Source organism: Triticum aestivum, chromosome 2D (assembly GCF_018294505.1).
Source record: "Triticum aestivum cultivar Chinese Spring chromosome 2D, IWGSC CS RefSeq v2.1, whole genome shotgun sequence".
Classification (NCBI taxonomy): Eukaryota; Viridiplantae; Streptophyta; class Magnoliopsida; order Poales; family Poaceae; genus Triticum; species Triticum aestivum.
Genome location: NC_057799.1, coordinates 646,568,434 through 646,587,191, shown reverse-complemented (window position 1 = coordinate 646,587,191; position 18,758 = coordinate 646,568,434). Strand labels below are relative to the sequence as shown.

General features: G+C 46.2%; 1 pseudogene; it reads left to right on the top strand.

Annotated features, from left to right (window-relative positions):
- The first annotated feature begins 9,192 nt into the window (after window positions 1-9,192).
- On the top strand, window positions 9,193-16,271 carry LOC123050773 (disease resistance protein Pik-2-like; annotated as a pseudogene).
- The last annotated feature ends 2,487 nt before the right edge of the window (window positions 16,272-18,758 follow it).

The following is an 18,758-nucleotide window of genomic DNA, read 5'->3' as shown; positions in this document are numbered from 1 at the left end:
GGTCTACTAGGTTGACGTGTACTTTGGCTTTGTCAACTTAGTCCACAAACGATTCTAGCAGCAGTGACCGTTGGATGTTAATCCAACGGCCGTGCTGCTTCTTCAATATCTGATCTTCTTGCTCTAGCTACCCAAACCAGCTCTGGTGGGACTGCCTGCTCCCACCTCCCGTGGCCGGCTGTGCTGCCGCACAGGCCGCACCGCCCCACCCTACTTCATTGCTGGCTAGGCCATTCCTCTACTCACCCACACCACACCGCCTATTATTTTCCGGCGACGGCAGCCGGACCAGTAAACCCTCGTACTCCCCACCGCGTGGGCAACCATTGCCGAGTCTTCCCCGGCTCCGTGTCGTTCCCTTCCTAGGCCTCGCCGTCGTCCACCGCCATGGTGCTCTCGGCGCGGCCTGGTCAACATGGTCAACGAACGACATCCATCGGCCGTGGACTGTACGTGGAGAGGCTGACAGCTGGGTCCACGGCCGCACACAAGGAAATGCCTCCTTATTACGCGCAAAATAATGATTCCTCCACCTGACAGCTGGGACCCACCGGAAGGGCCTCTGTATTTCGCGAAAAAAATGTTCCCCCCGCTGACATGTCGGACCCACCAGCTATATCTTCGCACGCAAGGAAGTGCCTCCTTATTACGCACAAAAAAATGAATACCCCCCTGCTAGCTGGGACCCACCATAGTGGGAGGATGACTTGTGGGCCAACTAAGTTGACGGGGACGGAGGGCTTTGTCAACTTAGTCAATATGAACGATTCTAGCTCCAGTGACCGTACGATGTCCATCCAACGGCCGTAGTGCTTCTTCAACCTCTGGTCTTCTTGCTCCAGCCGCCCAAAGCAGCGCCGGTCGTGCCGCATGCTCCTGCCTCCCGTGGCCGGCTGTGCTGCCGCGGAGGCCTCACCGCCCCCTACTATTCCCACCGCTGGCCAGGCCCTGCGGCGACGGCAGCCTCACACCGCAGCCGAACCAGTGAACCCTCGTACTCCTCTCCGCACGGGCTTCCACTGCCGCGTCTTCCCCGGCTCCGCGTCGTCCCCTTCCTAGGCCTCGCCGTCGTCCACCGCCGTGGTGCTCTCGACGCGGCCTGGTCAACGTGGTCAAGGAACGACTTCCATCGGACGTGGACTGTACGTGGAGAGGCTGACAGCTGGGTCCACGGCCGCAGCAAGGAAGTGCCTCCTTATTACGCGGAAAATAATGATTCCTCCACCTGACAGCTGGGACCCACTGGACGGGCCATTGTATTTCGTGAAAAAAACGTTTCCCCCTGACTGCTGGGACCCACCAGCTACATCTTCGCACGCAAGGAAGTGCGTCCGGGCAAAAAAAAACGATTCGCCCCCTGATTGCTGGGACCCACCAGCTACATCTTCGCACGCAAGGAAGTGCGTCCGGGCAAAAAAATGATTCGCCCCCCTGACTGCTGGGACCCACCAGCTACATCTTCACACGCAAGGAAGTGCGTCCGGGCAAAAAATATGATTCGCCCCCTGTCTGCTGGGACCCACCAGCTACATCTTCGCACACAAGGAAGTGCCTGACAGTCGGGACCCACCTGGTCGAAGCGTACGTAGCGTTGTCATTCTGGTCGCGAACGTGTACGTACATACTGGTGGATGTAGAGGCGCGCACGTGTCGTAGTAGAGGCGCGCATGTAGCATGTACACGTACGTACAACGGCCAGGGTGCAAGAAAGAAAATACGGCCACGTACGTACATACGGGCGGGGTCTCGAACGCCTACTCACGCATACGTACGGCTAGGGCTCATGTACATGGCTTGGTCGGAACGGAGAAACAGCATCGTCGTCGTGTTCATGGGGAGGCAACGGAATGCGTCGTGTTCATGGGGAGGCAACGGAATGCGTCGTGTTCATCGGGAGGCAACGGAACGCGTGGGAGCCAACCGGCTGGGTCGGAACGGAATGCGTGGTCGTGTTCATCGGGAGGGCTTGGACGGAATAGGCGATGGAAACGAGGCCTGGCGTACCGCACAACGGAGGAAACGGACCTCCTACGTTCAGAACGGGGTCCTGTTGATCGGGAGGGGTCTAGCGTACCGCAAAACGGAGGAAACAGACGTCCTACAGTCGAAACGGGGTCCTGTTGATCAGGACGGGTGCGGCGTACCGCAAAACGGAGGAAACAGACTTCCTACGGTCGAAACGGGGGTCCTGTTGATCGGGAGGGGTGTGGCGTACCGCAAAACGGATGAAACGGACTTGTGTTGGAGCGCTACGGTCGAAACGGGGGTCCTGTTCATCGGGAGGGGTGTGGCGTACCGCAAAACGGGACTCCATGGGATATTGTTCATCTCCACCATCGACCTCCTCCAGCCTCCACGGGCTCCTGTTCATCCAGCCTCCACCACGCGCTACTCCACCGGCTACTGTTCAACCACCCCTCCACGGGCATCCCTCCACCGTCTACTGTTCATCCAGCCCTCCACACCACGGGGTCCTGTTCAACCACCCCTCCACGGGCACCCCTCCACCGTCTACTGTTCATCCAGCCCTCCACACCACGGGGTCCTGTTCATCCAGAGGCAACGCCACCGCTCACTGTTCATCCAAACCCCCCCCCCCCCGCAACGTTCACTGTTCATCCCAGAGGCAGCATCGACCGGCTTCAGTTAGCAGCAGTAGCAAAGGAATCGCTCCATCGGGTTCAGTTAACAGCCATCGATCGATCGCTCGGGTTCAGTAACGCGTAGCCTGCAGTGCAATCGCTCGGGTTCAGTTAGATCCCAACTCCTCGCTTGGGTTCAGTTAGAGCCAACGCCTCGCACACACGCGCGCGTACGTGTACAAGAGAAACGCGCATCGCTCGGCCCCCGACCTCCCACCGTAACCGGGAACTCCCCGAAATTTTCCTCGCCCTCGCTTCCACCACGGTTTTTTCCGTCATGGACGGCCCAAAGAATGTCATGCAGCTGCGTCTCCGGCCCGCCCAGGACGAAAAGCCCATTTTCTGTCATGTTTTTTGTCATAGAAGTAGGAGCCCACCACATCTATGATGATACCGGGTTTTGTCACAATTATCGTCATAGATGTGTCATATGTATGACAGAAAAAAATTCGTTCGGCCCAAAATGTCACGGATGTGTCTCTTTTTTGTAGTGGGATCTGAACAATCTTTGGTACACAGACGAACCATTCGTCCTAGCCAATGATGTGGCGCAGGTTTTCTATGTGAAGGACATGTCTACCAAACCGAGAAAAAGAAAAGTTAAGGAAGCGAACACATCATATGATGAGCCCAAGCGCCACATAGTTCTTTCAGGAAAAAGAGACATCGTGGGAGTGGAGGGCAAGACAGACATGTCCGAAGATTATGAAAAGTTTCATAAAATTCCTCCCTTGAAAGTCAAGGCTGACCCAAGCAGCCTGTTAAACGATGAAGATTACCCATGGTTACAGCGCAATAAGCAAAGGACACAAGCGAAGAAAAAGTGAAGACTTTCTCTCCACAACTATTATGATGATGCCTTTGATCTAGAATATCACTGCAGTTAGATGTGAAGAAATGAAATGCCTTTTGTAACAAACGAGTTTTCGTATGAAACCCTGATACTTCGAAAGAGATTGTCCGTTTTGTACACGAAGTGCATCCAGTTTTTGCCGTAACCCTCTCAACTTTTTAGCACATGGTATGAGGGTAAAGTGATGATACCATGCCAATTTTCAACCTCTTCAGAGTTCATTTGAAGTGCTTTTCAATTTCAGGTTCATATAGCTCAAAAAATCAATAAATGCATGAAAAAATAACAAATGAAGTCAGAAAGGGTTGAAAATTGATGATGTGGCTTTGAATGGTGCATTTTGAACACACAAAAAGTCTGGAGTTCAAATAAGTTGAAAAAAATGAAATACCTTTGTAACAGACGAGTTTCCATATGAAACCCTAATACTTCGAAAGAGATTGTCCATTTTGTACATGAAGTGCATCCAGTTTTTGCCGTAACCGTCTCAACTTTTTAACACATGCTATGCGGATGAAATGATGATACCATGCCAACTTTAAACCTTTCCAGAGTTCATTTGTAGTGCTTTTCAATTTCAGGGTCAGATAGCTCAAAAAAATGAGTAAATGCATGAAAAATAACAAATGAAGTCAGAAAGGGTTGAAAATTGGTGATGTGGCTTTGAATGGTGCATTTTGAACACGCAAAAAGTCTGGAGTTCAAATAAGTTCAAAAAATGAAATCCCTTTGTAACAGACGAGTTTTCGTTCGAAACCCTGATACTTCGAAAGAGATTGTCCGTCTTGTACACGAAGTGCATCCAGTTTTTGCCGTAACCCTCTCAACTTTTTAGCACAAGCTATGTGGGTGCATTAATGATACCATGCCAACTTTAAACCTTTTCAGAGTTCATTTGTAGTGTTTTTCAATTTCAGGGTCATATAGCTCAAAGAAACAGTAAATGCACGAAAAATCACTGGAAAACTGCAAAAAATATTCTGTTATGATCGACTAAAACAAAACTACAATATTCTAAAATAGCAAAAAGAATCAACTAAAATTGTTTATTAGAAACTTTAATAGCAAACTAAAATAACAAAATCTGTTCTTAACTAAAAATGACATTTAAAATAACCTAAAAATTACCAAATTTAATATAATGATAAAACACAATAATATTAAATAGCAGGAAAAAGAATCACTAAAAAATCTATTTTGACGCTGAAGGTGTCTAGTGATATCGTCGTAAATCTGCCGGGGATGCTGCCCGGTACCAATCCTGGTGATTACCTGCCCGATGAAGCACATTTTGAATCAATGGAGGTGGACGAACACAAATACCTGTACGGGGAGCCTCTCGTCAAACCTGGTCATCCTCCTGTAACAATGATGATGTGAAGATTCCATAAGTGGTACATGGACACCTGCAAGTCTGGGAAGGATATTTTGACGCTGAGAGTTAAAGAGGAGCACGACCTTGTTGGAACTGATCTGTTTTCTGTTCCATTTGAGGAGTTCTTCCAGTTTTTCAATCAAAAGGCCCTCGATAAAATAATCGTCACTTGCTACTGTCTATAGTACTACTTCTGTAATTAAGTCTCTATATATATCTCAGCTCTTTCATTGCATGTATACATAATTATCCTCACTATATTATGCAGATTGAAGATCCACTACTACAAAAACAGCTATAGCCAATATGGACACTAATGGCGCACTGTACATGTGGTGCGCCATTACTAAATACTAATGGCGCACCAAGTGTTGGTGCGCCATTAGTGTGCAAATACTAATGGCACACCATATCCACGGTGCGCCATTAGTAATTTTTTCTTTATTTTTTTCAAAACTACTAATGGCGCACCGTGGGAGTGGTGCGCCAAGTAATGGCGCACCACTCCCACGGTGCGCCATTAGTAATTATGTTTCAAAAAAAATTCAATTTTTTTTATTTTTATTTTTTAAACTAGTAATGGCGCACCGTGGGAGTGGTGCGCCATTACTAGTTGAACTAGTAATGGCGCACCATCCCACGGTGCGTCATTAGTAATTTGGCCCAAACATTCCCCCGAATGCACCCCCTGGGCCGCCTTTTCAGTTTCAAAAAAATAAAAGAAAATGATAGAAATGTCAAAAAAATAAAAGAAAATAAGATTCCCATGTGATATGTGGTTTAGTTAGCAAAATTTACAAACATGAATTTTCGACTTTTTTGCAAAATCTCTCGAGAATTAGTAAAAATGGGCATAACTTTTGCATACGAACTCGGATGAAAAAGTTTTTTATATGAAAAATTATCTACTCGAAAAGTTACATCAAAATTTAACTGGGGGAACCCCGTTAAACATTTTCAAAATCCTCAAAAACCTAACAGAAAAAAAGATACGGGGCTTTTAAGATCTGGAGAGGCAAAAAAATTCAAATAAATTCAAAGTTACTAATGGCGCACCTGCCCATGGTGCGCCATTACTATCTTCCCGCCTTCAAAATTCAAAATAAATCAAAAAAAAAGTTACTAATGGCGCACCTGCCCATGGTGCACCATTAGTATCTTCCCGCCTTCAAAATTCAAAAAAATAATTAGTAATGGCGCACCTGCCCACGGTGCGCCATTACTATGCCGTATATATGGCTGGGCGTGTCCTCTCCTCCTTACCTCTTCATTCTTCTCCTCCACTCCACCTCTCCTCCACTCCATCTCCTCCTCTCCTCCACTCCATCTTCCCTTCTCTCCTCCACCATACTACCCTCCTCCTCTCCGGCGACCTCCTCCTCCTCCTCTCCGGCGACCTCCGCCTCCTCCCCGGCGACCTCCTCCTCCCTCCTCTCCTCCCCTCCCCTCCCCTCACGGTTTCTCCTCCCTCCTCTCCGGTGAGCTCCTCCTCCCTCATCTCCGGTGAGCTCCTCCTCCCTCCTCTCCGGTGAGCTCCTCCTCCCTCCTCTCCTCCCATCCCCTCATGGTTTCTCCTTCCTCCTCTCCGATGCTCCGGTGAACTCCTCTCCAGTGACCTCCTCCTCCTCTCCGGTCACCTCCTCCTCCTCCTCTCCGGCGAACTCCTCTCCGGCAAAAGAACACGGCAAAAGAACGTACAATCCAAAAACGGGAACAAAATTTGAAATAATATCGTGCAAAAAGACGAGCAAAAAATGGGCAAAATAATCGCGATCCAGATCCAAATTCAAAATTCAAAAATAGCAATGGCGCACGGTGGGGGTTAGACGGTGCGCCACTACTATTTTCCCGCCTTCAAAATTCAAAAATACTAATGGCGCACCGTGGCCTATAGTAATGGCGCACCAGTGGCCTATACTAATGGCGCACCGTGGCCTATACTAATGGCACACCACTGGTGCACCATTAGTAAAAAATACTAGTGGCGTGGTACTAGTGGCGCACCAGTAGTGCGCCATTAGTACGCAAAACTGGTGCGCCACTAGTAGGCCTTTTCCTAGTAGTGATCGTCGAATGCAAGAAAAGACAAATCTATAATATTGGGTTCATTAACACAAATCTCATAGATGAATGGACGGTTAAACATGATGCCAAAGAAGTCGAGGCCAACTTGCTAAAATCGTTGCTTAAAAATCAAAACCAAGATAAAATACTCTTTCCTTACGAATTCACGTGAGTGTTATTGTCTTGTGCATATTCGGTTTCCCTTATTACTCGAGGTTATAGTAATGTAATTGATGAGTTATGCATGCGTGCGCATCTTCCACTTTATTCTCCTAGAGATTAAGCTTGAGAAGGGACTAGTAACCGTCTTAGACTCAAGACGAAAAGATCCCAAGGAGTATGCGGCCATGACTGAAAAGCTCCAGAAGTAAGTTCAATCGATCATTATCGCATCATATCGGCAACTTTGTACATTTCCTGATATCAAGTAATAATTATTTTGTTTGTCTCGCAGGGTTTGAAAAGTGTTCACCGCAGAAGCTCCGGGATAGCCGGGGAATCTGCGATTTACACACCCGAAAGTAAGTACTACTAGCTAGTTCCGCGCATCTTCCATTGGTTCTAGCTAGTTTCATCAATACCATTTATAATGCTTGATTATCAGTTTGATTGACCTCTATTTCTCGTAAAATAGTTGTGGCAAGAAGGCGGGAATACTTTTTGTGGATACTACATTTGCGAGTACATCTACAACGCGGCGACCTCTAACCGGGGCTACTCTGAAGAAGATTATGAAGTGCGTAAGCAATAATATTCACAACTTTATTTTATTACCTTCATTTGTGTTGAGTTTCATTCATATATATATATATATTGACCCCCTTCTTCAAATTAGTTTTGGCAGCCGCGGGATGAACTCCTACCACAAGATCACATAAAAGCGATTCAAGAGGAATTGGTGGGATTCTTTCTTGACCACGTCATAGATGAAGACGGAGAATATCATGTGAAACTTGACATCAGATGCTAGGGATTGTAAGAGATCTTATATTGTATATATGTAACTAGTAGCGTCGGATAGATGTACGAAAACTTGTTGTTCGACCAATCTCTTGGAGAAAGAGAGGTCGATCACTTCTCTTAATTTGTATATATGTTCATGATGATCTTGTGTACTTAATGGTTTCCTTCATTTGCTTACTAACTAGCGTGTTGAGTCCTCTCTATACGTATAGTACATAGCGTCGACCAAGCACGGAGATAAGAGAGGACACTTCTCCCTATTAGCTAGCTAACACAATATATGAAACCCCTAATTTAACCCTACAAAACCCCCAAACCCCCTCCCCACCTTAAAAAACAAAAACCCCAGCCCCTGAACTGCTGACGCGTGGACGCTTATTGGTCCCGGTTGGTGCTACCAACCGGGACAAAAAAGCCCCACTGCCTGGGCAAGCCGCATCGGCCACATGGAGCCCCGTCTGTCCCGGTTCGTATAAAAACCGGGACTAAAGGTACTGGGCTTTAGTACCGACCCTTTAGTCCCGGTTCAGGAACCGGGACAAATGGGCCTTATGAACCGGGGCAAATGGGCCTTTTTCTACTAGTGGTTGCTAGTAGTTTAATTGTTAGTAGTTCATGTGTGCTTTTGGTAACCTCAGCACATCGAGTAGGATGTTAGCACACAACTGTTCTAGATGTAACCAAACAACCGGACTTGTGTTTCCCCTCGAACAAGTCTGCAACCAAATAGCCGGCCTTTCGTTTTAGCACATGCAAACTAGAGAGGATGCTTGCAACCAATCAACATGTAGATGTTTTTTTTTGCCTGCATATAGTTAACTAGACTCAATTGGAACAAGTATACAAAGCGTCAAAAACGATGCAGTAACCAAACGCGCCCTGAATCATCTCTTAATTATTTTTTGTGCTTTCTGGCCGTCCAGCATTTTTTTTCTGTAGCTCCTCCGCTGGCTGTGGGAGGTCAGATCTCCACGATTAATTAATTCAACGCATCGATCAAAGGCTAGCACGCACAAATAAACGACAACAAATCTGGGTATTAGCGCCAACACATGCTACCAACTGGGTGCACCATGTGGTTGGTTTGCCCAAGAAATGCCTAGAGGCCCCCGAAAAAAATAAAGATGACCTGCCAACCTTCATTGTGAGGCAGACCCATTCATCTCGAGATGCAGTGCTCGCTGATAGGCAATGGCGTAGCCCTGCTCAAGCAAAAGCACACAACCCTTCCTCCATCGAACCGCACCACCGTAGCGCTGATTTTAGCAGCTTCTTCTCAAGAGGCAGAGTAAGAGATGGCTGGTGTAGGCGCCGGGACGGGGGCGATGAGCTCCCTCCTCGGCAAGCTCACCACCTTGCTCAGCGGCGAGTACACGCTGCTCAAGAGCGTGCGCAAGGAGGTCGCGTTCCTCGAGCGCGAGCTCCGCAGCATGCATGCTCTGCTGGAGACACTGGCTGACATGCAAAAGCTTGAGCCCATGGAGAAGGACTGGAAAGGCAAGCTGCGCGAGCTCACCTACGATATAGAAAACTGCATCGACCGCTTCATTGACCGCCTTGGCAATGGCGATGTTAAGCGCGGGTTCGTGAAGAAGACGGTGGTCCGGCTCAAGACCCTGTGGAAGCGCCATGATATCGCAACCGAGATCCAAGAACTCAAGGCCCGCGTCATGGAGGAGAGCAAGCGGCGTGATAGATACACGCTTGACAATCGCAAACCAAGAAAGCCCGTCGTCGAACTAGACCCCCGGCTAACCACTATGTATGAGGAGGTCAAGGGTTTGGTGGCGATTGATGGCCCACTGAATCAGGTTATCGCTTGGTTGACGGAGGAGAGCAATGAGCGCAAAGTGGTATCCATCGTCGGATGTGCAGGGCTGGGGAAGACGACCCTTGCTATGGAAGCCTATCGCAAGATTGGGGGAAACTTTCAGTACCGAGCTTGCGTATCGGTGTCGTGTACCCTTGATCTGGAGAAGCTCTTGAAGGATATCCTCTCTCAGATCGGCAAAAAGGAGTTTGCAGAATGTCAATCGCAGAACTGGGAGAAGGAACAAGTGATCCGAAAAATCTCAGAGATCTTGACAGGAAAGAGGTATGTGATTATAGACCATATATCCATATATATACTTCCTCCGTTTCAAAATAAGTGTCATAGTTTTAATTTAAGTTTGAACTATAAAATCACGCCATTTGTTTTGGAATGGAGGGAGTACATGTGACTCATTTGAATTCCCAATCTCCCGTCTCACTCCGTGATCCATTTAAACATTTTTAGGTGGTTAAAATTTATTACCTATTCTCTAGCTTTCTGTCGAAATTTGTGATTCCTTGGCATCATCAATTCATCTAGGCTGGTCAGATTTTTTTATTACTCGAAGGCTGGTCAGAAATCAAATATTTTCATAAAAGAAATGATAAAATAAAAAATACAGAATGTATTCGAGCCAACTTATGTATCAAAAAATCACGACCAAAAAATGTTTTAAAAAGCTCCCACGAGCCATGGTAATTATTGTACACAAAGTTCCCCAAAATGATTACCCGCAAAAAAAACAGTTCCCCAAAATGATTAAAATTTTCTATAGTTAAATAAATAAATAAATAACTTGCTAGTTCATGAAGAGGTAATTAACATATTTAAGATAGAGACATTTTACAACCGAAAAAAAGGATAGAGACATTTTACGGTGGGTAGTATTTAGTTGATCCAATGAGCAATACTGATCGATCAAATTTTCACTCTAGGGCATATTAGTAATTCTCAATCGGAGGTAGATTTATTCTTTCATAGTTTTAAACCGCAATTATATTAACTAATTGTTAAGGGGTTTGTCTAGGGCACATCTAGATGTGCTCTGGTTATTGCACATCTAAGGGACTCAATCATACTAGAAGAAAAAAGACTAATGAGAATGCTTTAGCAAAACTGAATCTAATTAAATAAGTACTAGGGCACATCGGTGCCCTAGTTATTGCACATCTAAGTGGCTCAATCAAATAAGGAAGGAAAAGAAAAACAACAAAAGAAAATGTTTGCACAAATCTCTGTGTAAAATCAATGACATGAGACTTAGATGTGCAATACTTAGAGCACTTCTAGATGTGCTTTAGCAAAACTGTTAAGTTAATCCCAACCCTTCCGACGCGGCACTGTCCATTCACGGACTTGCACCAGTAGAACTTGCCTCACATCCCTGGAACTTTTCAAAGCCAACGCTAGACATATGTGAAATACAACAGCGAAGTCTTGAGTTGAAAAGACAGAGCTATCCATCATCAAGATAAGCAATCACAAATAGGGATTTACACCGCTGGAAAGCATTTATACAGATTTAATCTTTGATTGACTTTGCATGCCCAAAGTACATATCTAATACTTTCTCCGATCCATATTAATTGATGCTGGCTTAGTACAAAGTTGTCAATTAATATGGATAGGTCTGCTCCCACGGGCGTCCTCAGGAGACAACCCTAGCGCCGCCGCCCCCGACACCTCACCTCCGCCGGTGGCGTCCCTGGCCAAAGGCCGCGTGGTGCATGCGGCGGCAGAGCGACTTCCTGCCACGCACGGGTGGTGGGTATCGCGGGGAGCCCCCCTGCTCGGTGGCCTCGGGTCAGCCTCTGCCCCGACTCCCTCCCTCATAGTTGCCGGGAACGGGGAACGGTGCCACGTCCCCTGTACCGGGAACATCGACCCGGATCGAGGGTCGGGGTCGACATAGGGAACGACGCAATTTAGTGACGGGAACGCGACCCCGTAAACGTAGGTTTGCAGCTTCGATTCAGCGAGCCAAAATACTGGATCTCGACCCAACATGCCAAGGAACGGAAGGCCTACTGGATGGAATCGAGAGTTACATGGAGTCCATGGCATGAGCAAAACAATGCGTGCCGGAGGCTGGTGTGGACGTGCGGACGCAGTGCCTGGCGGCGGCGGCTGGTGTCGACATGCGAACTGCGGATGTGGTGCTCGGCGACGGACTGCAAAAGCTGTGCTCGACGGCCGGACGGCGCCGGCGGCTGGCGTGGACCCGCGGATGCCGTGCCCGCTTCCCGCTGCCCATCCTCTTGATTGGAGTTTTTCTGTTTGAGTAATCTTGATTGGAGTTTGGGAATCATACGGGGCAAATTCTGTGGAGTAGATTACTTTCTGCTCTCAAAACTTGCAGCGAGATATTTCCACACTTTCCCTACCTCCGTTTCAGTTTACAAGTCATGCGCGTATATCTAGGTTGTCAATTTTATCACCCTAATATAAACTATATAACACAAAAATTATACCTTTTGAAAGTAGAAACTCCGAAGTTTATGTTGGTATATTTTTTGTAATATATGATTTGTATTAGGTTGGTCAAATTGACAACCTAGGGGTACGCGCACGCCCTGTAAACTGAGAGAGAGCTGGGCGTGGTTGCTACTCTGGCCGTGGGTGGTGGTGGCACGGCGAGGTCCTATGCGGTGGCCTTTCTGCAGCGCGATACTAAACGGTAGCTCAGTGGCTCTGGCTGCGGCGACAACCGGCTTCTCCGGCGTCGGCTCGTCTGCAGGCGGACCGTTTCGGCCTCCTCCTCCTTTCCTCGTCGTGCATGTGCTATCTTCGTTGGAGGGTTAGTCCTCTCCTAGTCATCATCCATCATTGAGGGATGATTCCCCCGCGAGGTTGGCCGCGGAATCGTCCTTGCCTCCCATCGGTTTGTTGTGTGCCACCGGGGAGCTCGTCCATTGCCAGGGAGCGATGGGGCGGGGCGGTGGCGGCCAGATCTGGCCGGCCCGAGGGTGGGTCCCGAGGCTGGGGAATGCCCAGAGGTGGGAAAGGAGGCTCCTTTCCGCTTCTCTCTTTGGTCGTCGTAGCTGCGCATCTTGGGTGGGGGCGGCGTCGTGGTCTTGGATTCCGGGGCGGCAGCCTTGGTGCTGGTAGCTACGGTGCTCGTGGGCGGAGCTCGCGGCTAGGGTGTGAACTGGCTGCCATGGTCGTGCAGGCAGCATGGTGGTCTGTGTGCGGCGGCCGGTGACGGTGGTGCGTTGCACGGGCTTGGTGTACTCAGTCTGGGAGATGCAGAGGGTGTGCCAGGGTGAAAACCCATTCTGGCGTTGCCAGGTCGTCGGTGGCGGCGTCCATGGCGTCGTTCCCTTCTTGAAGGCGTCGTCATGGCTCTTCTTCGTCTCCTTTGTTGCTCCGAGGGAAACCCCGATCCCTGGATTGGGCAGTGGCGGCATTTAGGTGTCGGTCAATTCGTGAAGGCACCATCTTGAAGCTCCGACTCGTCATACACAGCTTCTCTGTGTGGCTGTTCTTATCACCCTTGTATCGTGCCTTGAGTGCGTGTGTGTTGTGTTGCCGGAGTGGGGTGTGTGGAGTTGTATGATGATTGGTCGTTGCTTTATATATAAAGCGGGGCGGGAGCCTTTTTCGGTATTAATATGGATAGGAGGGAGTAGTTGATATTAAAAAAACATTTATTTGCTCAAAACATAATAATAAGGGGCAGTACAAGTCAACGTATATTTGTGGCCATGATCTTACAAGTGTGAAATTGCATACAGGTACTTAATTGTTATTGATGATGTATGGAGAGAACAAGACTGGAAATTTATCAAGGCTTCCTTTCCTGGGAATGATAACGGTAGCAGAATAATTACTACTACCCGAATTACCAATGTTGCCAAGTCATGTTGTTGTAATTCTGGTGACCAGCTATATCAAATGGCACATCTGAGTAGTATTGATTCTGAAAGACTGTTTTTTAAGAGAATTTTCGGCCTGGGCAATGCATGCCCTCCTCATCTGAAGACGGTTTCAGCTAAATTGTTAAAAAAATGCAGTGGACTGCCATTGGCTATAATTACAATTGCAAGTTTGCTAGCCAATAAACCACGAATCAAGGATGAATGGGAGAGACTGCAAGATTCCATTGGCATCGACTCTTCACAAAATGATGATAGTTTAAAATCTATGAGAGATATATTGTTACTTAGTTATTGGGATCTTCCACAGCACTTGAAGACTTGCTTATTGTACTTGTGTATATATCCGGAGGATCACCATATTGAGTGCGAAGAACTAAAATGGAAGTGGATAGCTGAAGGATTCATTGATACACGGTGGGGAAATTTGGGTCAAGAAGCAGAGAACTATCTTAATGAACTTGTCAATAGAAGTATGCTCCAACTGGTTGATATGAACTATGACAGCTCTATACAGTGTTGCCAGGTTCATGATATGGTGCTTCAACTTATAATATCTCTGTCGGATGAAGAGAATTTCGCCACAGTTTTGAATGGGCGTGTCTGCAATTCTTTGCCAAGCAAGATCCGCCGACTCTCTATTCACTCTAATGTCCAACAACAAAAAGTAGCAGTTGATGCCATCGGAAGAAGTGAGTTGCATGCTCGCTCACTGCATGTGTTCGGGAAATTTAAGCAGATACCCCTAGTGGTTAACTTCCTTTCTTTGCGGGTGTTGGATCTACGTGAAGGTTCTTGTATCTGGTTCGGAAAAAAGCAAATACAGAATATAGGAAGTTTATCTCAGCTGAGGTATTTAAGACTTCACAGTTCAGAAATCACAGAGCTTCCTGAAGAAATCGGGATGCTACAGTACTTGGAGACTCTTGATTTGCGGCGTTGTTATTCACTCACAGTGCTGCCATCAACTGTGGTTAGGCTGCGGAAGCTGGCACACCTGTTCGTCCATGACAGACTTATGTTGCACGCAGATGTGTTTGGAAGAATGCATGCCTTGGAGGAAGTATCAGCTATCAGCTATGTTGACAACCCAGTGAAATTTGCAGAACAACTTCGGAATCTAATAAACCTGAGAAGAATCTATATGCCTTGTTCTGTTGCTCTTCTCCAGGCCAAAAATGGTGATTATGCAGAAGCACTTGTGAGAATTCTGGTGTCTTCTCTAAATGAGTTGGGCGAACACAACCTTCAACATCTTCATATTACTGGAAGTGTAGGAGAAAATCTGTTCAGGGATCCTGCTTGTACCTTTCCGCACCTCCAAGATGTTGAAATATCTACACTTATTCACCGGGTTCCCAAGGGAATGGCTTCCCTGAACAGCATAGTCAAACTAGTCATAAAAGTCAGACAATTTGATGAGAAGGACCTGCATCTTCTTATGCGGATGCCTTGTCTGACTCACCTTGGGCTAACCCTATACCATCGGATTGGAGTCAGGGAAAAGCTCACCGTTGGTGGCGACGGGTTTAAGCTTCTAAAGGTGCTCCACTATGAAATTGTGCTAAGCTCTGGAACAGGGATATCATTTGCACAAGGTGCTCTGCCAGCACTCCGACGTCTCCATCTTTCCTGGACTGCAAGCCGAGTTATGTCCAGGAAATGTGATGGTGCTGACCTTGGCATCGAACATCTCTCAGGCCTTGTACACCTCCATGTCGAAACTAACTGTCGTTTTGCAACTCTGGGCGAAGTGGAGGCGGTGGAGGCTGCAGTTCAAAAAGCCGTCGCCTTGCATCCCAACCTCCACGCTCTTCAAGTTGACGTTTATAAGACATCAACTGAAAACATCATTAAGGGTGACAAGGAGAGAAGCGAGGAGAGCGGCGAGGACATGACTGACGAGGTATACACCTTTGGCAACAATTTGTCTGTTTTTTGTCATTTCATTTGTCACTCTTATTCATTTGTCTGTCTTCCCCTCCCATATCTCCTCTGCAGGAGTACGGGAATAGCGAGATTGATGTCAGTGACTCGCCACCGCCAACTAGCTCCTGTTTGCTGGTAATGAACTCGAAGTCTGCTTTTTTTACTTCTACAAGTAAACAGATACCATGATGGCTACGTTTTACGTTGGGCTGATTCAGTTGTATCTATTATTGTTGAATGGCAACAGGACCAGGTAATGTGGACAGACACACGTTCCTCCAACTCTGCAATACTGCGAGTCTGCAACTTGCCAGCTGAATGACGAGACGATGCCATCTTCCTGGTTGAATTATACTCCCTCCGTAAACTAATATAAGAGTGTTTAGATCACTACTCTAGTTATCCAAACACTCTTATATTTATGTACCATACTTAATAGTTTGGTTACTTTTTTTTTTTGGACATGTTTTGGCTACTGTTTTCCCTGTCGTTTGGTCTGTTATTCTGAACTAGATCCATAGTGTTAGTAGGTTTTTGCCCCGTAGTGGGTGTTTCGATGGCCAGCACTCGTAGCGGGTTTCCTGCTAAAACTCTCCTGTCTCATCTTGATGTTTGTAAGAACTGATTTCAGTTGAGCAATTGATGAAAAAGTTGATTTCCTGTTGGAAGGAATAAGCAGGTAAGGGGAATGAGGGCGATGAACTGGAGGAAATACCTTAGCATCAGGACTATCACTATAAAGCTTATGCTAATATAAAAAATATATTAGGATTATGCATGATAGAAAACAGGTAAAGTTCTGTTAGCTTAGTATAGTTCAGGTGTAAGCTGTCCACGGGACTAGTGATATAGGAAGAGTTGCAGATAAATTAGTAGTTACAACAATTTGACAGTATAAAAAGGATACATCAACTAGTTTTTTTTTGAAACATAAAGATTACAGAAATTTAGCTATAAAATGACTACAATAATTTTAAAGCTTGACACTGCCTTGAAAATAGTGCCGCTGCCACAAGGAAAGCGCGATATAGATAAAATTAATTTAGACTCCGCTCCTTCTCTGTGTCATGAGAACCATTTAGGCCTAGCAAAAGGGCAAGTAGAAAAACAGATATCAGATCATTGACTACTAAACTACTAACCAAATCCCCCGCAAAAAGAATACTAACTAAATCAATATGATCAAAGCAGAAATACACAAGAAGAAAACTAAATCAATATGATTGAATAGAAAACAGAAATACACAACCGATTATCAAGATGTATTTAACGAGCTACCGAATCTGCAAAAAGAACTGTCTACCCATGCACATTCTTGACCTAGCACGAACAAGTTCACAAATGCATCACAACTGACAAGATTAAGTCCACCACTATCCTTGTCAGTTATTCTAAAATCTGTCGAAACTAGCGATACAAAAACCCATGCACACACTCGCATTTTCTCTTCTCTACCAGAAGTCGACGTTGACACACCATACCACACATGATAAAAGTGAGCCCCAACAATACGAAAACCAATGCACACCTTGGCAAAATCACTTGCATTTTCTCTTCTTTAACAAAACTGAACAGTGACAATTCAAGTACCCCATGTGATGAAAGTTATCATGTTGCAATGGTTATCAGAACAGTGCCACATGCATGCTAATTGCAAAAGGAGCAAGGAGAAACTTGCCCACGGGGTTATGATGCTCGGAGAGGTGGCTTAAAAGACAGTAAATGCTATCAAGAAGGATGCTCTAGTGTGGATTTGGAGAACACAGAGGAGACATCACGACACTTCTTTCTTCAGTGTGCTTTCAGCAACACCTGTTGGGCAATGAATGGGTCTTATCTGGCAGCTACGGCTGGGCATGCCAGAGCAGAGATGATGTATCAGGGGAAACAAAATTTCCAGTGCCCCTTTTTCTTTGAGGTTGCATGCTTGATGCATGCCTGGTGTACTTGGAGGCACAGAAACAACAAGTTCTTCAACAATGTGCTGCCCAACCAGGAATTCATGGTTGATTAAGCCAAGAAGGACCATAAAATTATTTCTTTGAGGTTTTTACGCAGTTCAAATTGAGTTCCATTTCAGGAGTATATAGCAAAAAACTTCATCCCGCAATTAACTCATTAGTCACAATGCTTGCAAGGCTTATAGTGATGAGTATTACCGAGAGGGCCCAGAGATACCTCTCCGAAACACGGAGTGACAAATCCTAATCTCGATCTATGCCAACCCAATAAACACCTTTGGAGACACCTATAGAGCACCTTTATAATCACCCTTTTATGTTGTGACGTTTGGTAGCACACAAAGTGTTTCTCCGGTATTCGGGAGTTGCATAATCTCATAGTCTGAGGAACTTGTATAAGTCATGAAGAAAGCAGTAGCAATGAAACTGACACGATCATAATGCTAAGCTAACGGATGGGTCATGACACATGTTTATGGCTAGGAAACTTAACCATCTTTGGTTAACGAGCTAGTCAAGTAGAGGCATATTAGGGACACGGTGTTTTGTCTATGTATTCACACATGTATCAAGTTTCCGGTTAATACAATTCTAGCATGAATAATAAACATTTATCAGGAATAAGGAAATATAGAATAACAACTTTATTATTGCCTCTAGGGAATTTTTCCTTCAGTCTCCCACTTGAGTCAATAATCTAGACTACATTGTAATGATTCTAACACCCATGGAGTCTGGGTGCTGATCATATTTTGCTCGTGGAAGAGGCTTAGTCAACGGGTCTGCCACATTAAGATACGTATGCATTTTGCAAATCTCTATGTCTCCCTCCTTGACTAGATCTCGGATGGAGTTGAAGCGTCTCTTGATGTGTTTGGTCTTTTTGTGAAATCTGGATTCCTTTGCCAAGGCAATTGCTCCAATATTATCGCAAAAGATTTTTATTGGACCCGATGCACTAGGTATTACACCTAGATCGGATATGAACTCCTTCATTTGCTGCTTCCGATGCAGCTATGCACTCGGCTTCACACGTAGATCCTGCCACGACGCTCTGCTTGGAACTGCACCAACTGACAGTTCCACCATTTAATATAAATATGTATCCGGTTTGTGACTTAGAGTCATCCAGATCAGTGTCAAAGCTAGCATCGACGTAACCACTTACGATGATATCTTTGTCACCTCCATAAACGAGAAACATATCCTTAGTCCTTTTCAGGTACTTCAGGATGTTCTTGACCGCTGTCCAGTGATCCACTCCTGGATTACTTTGGTACCTC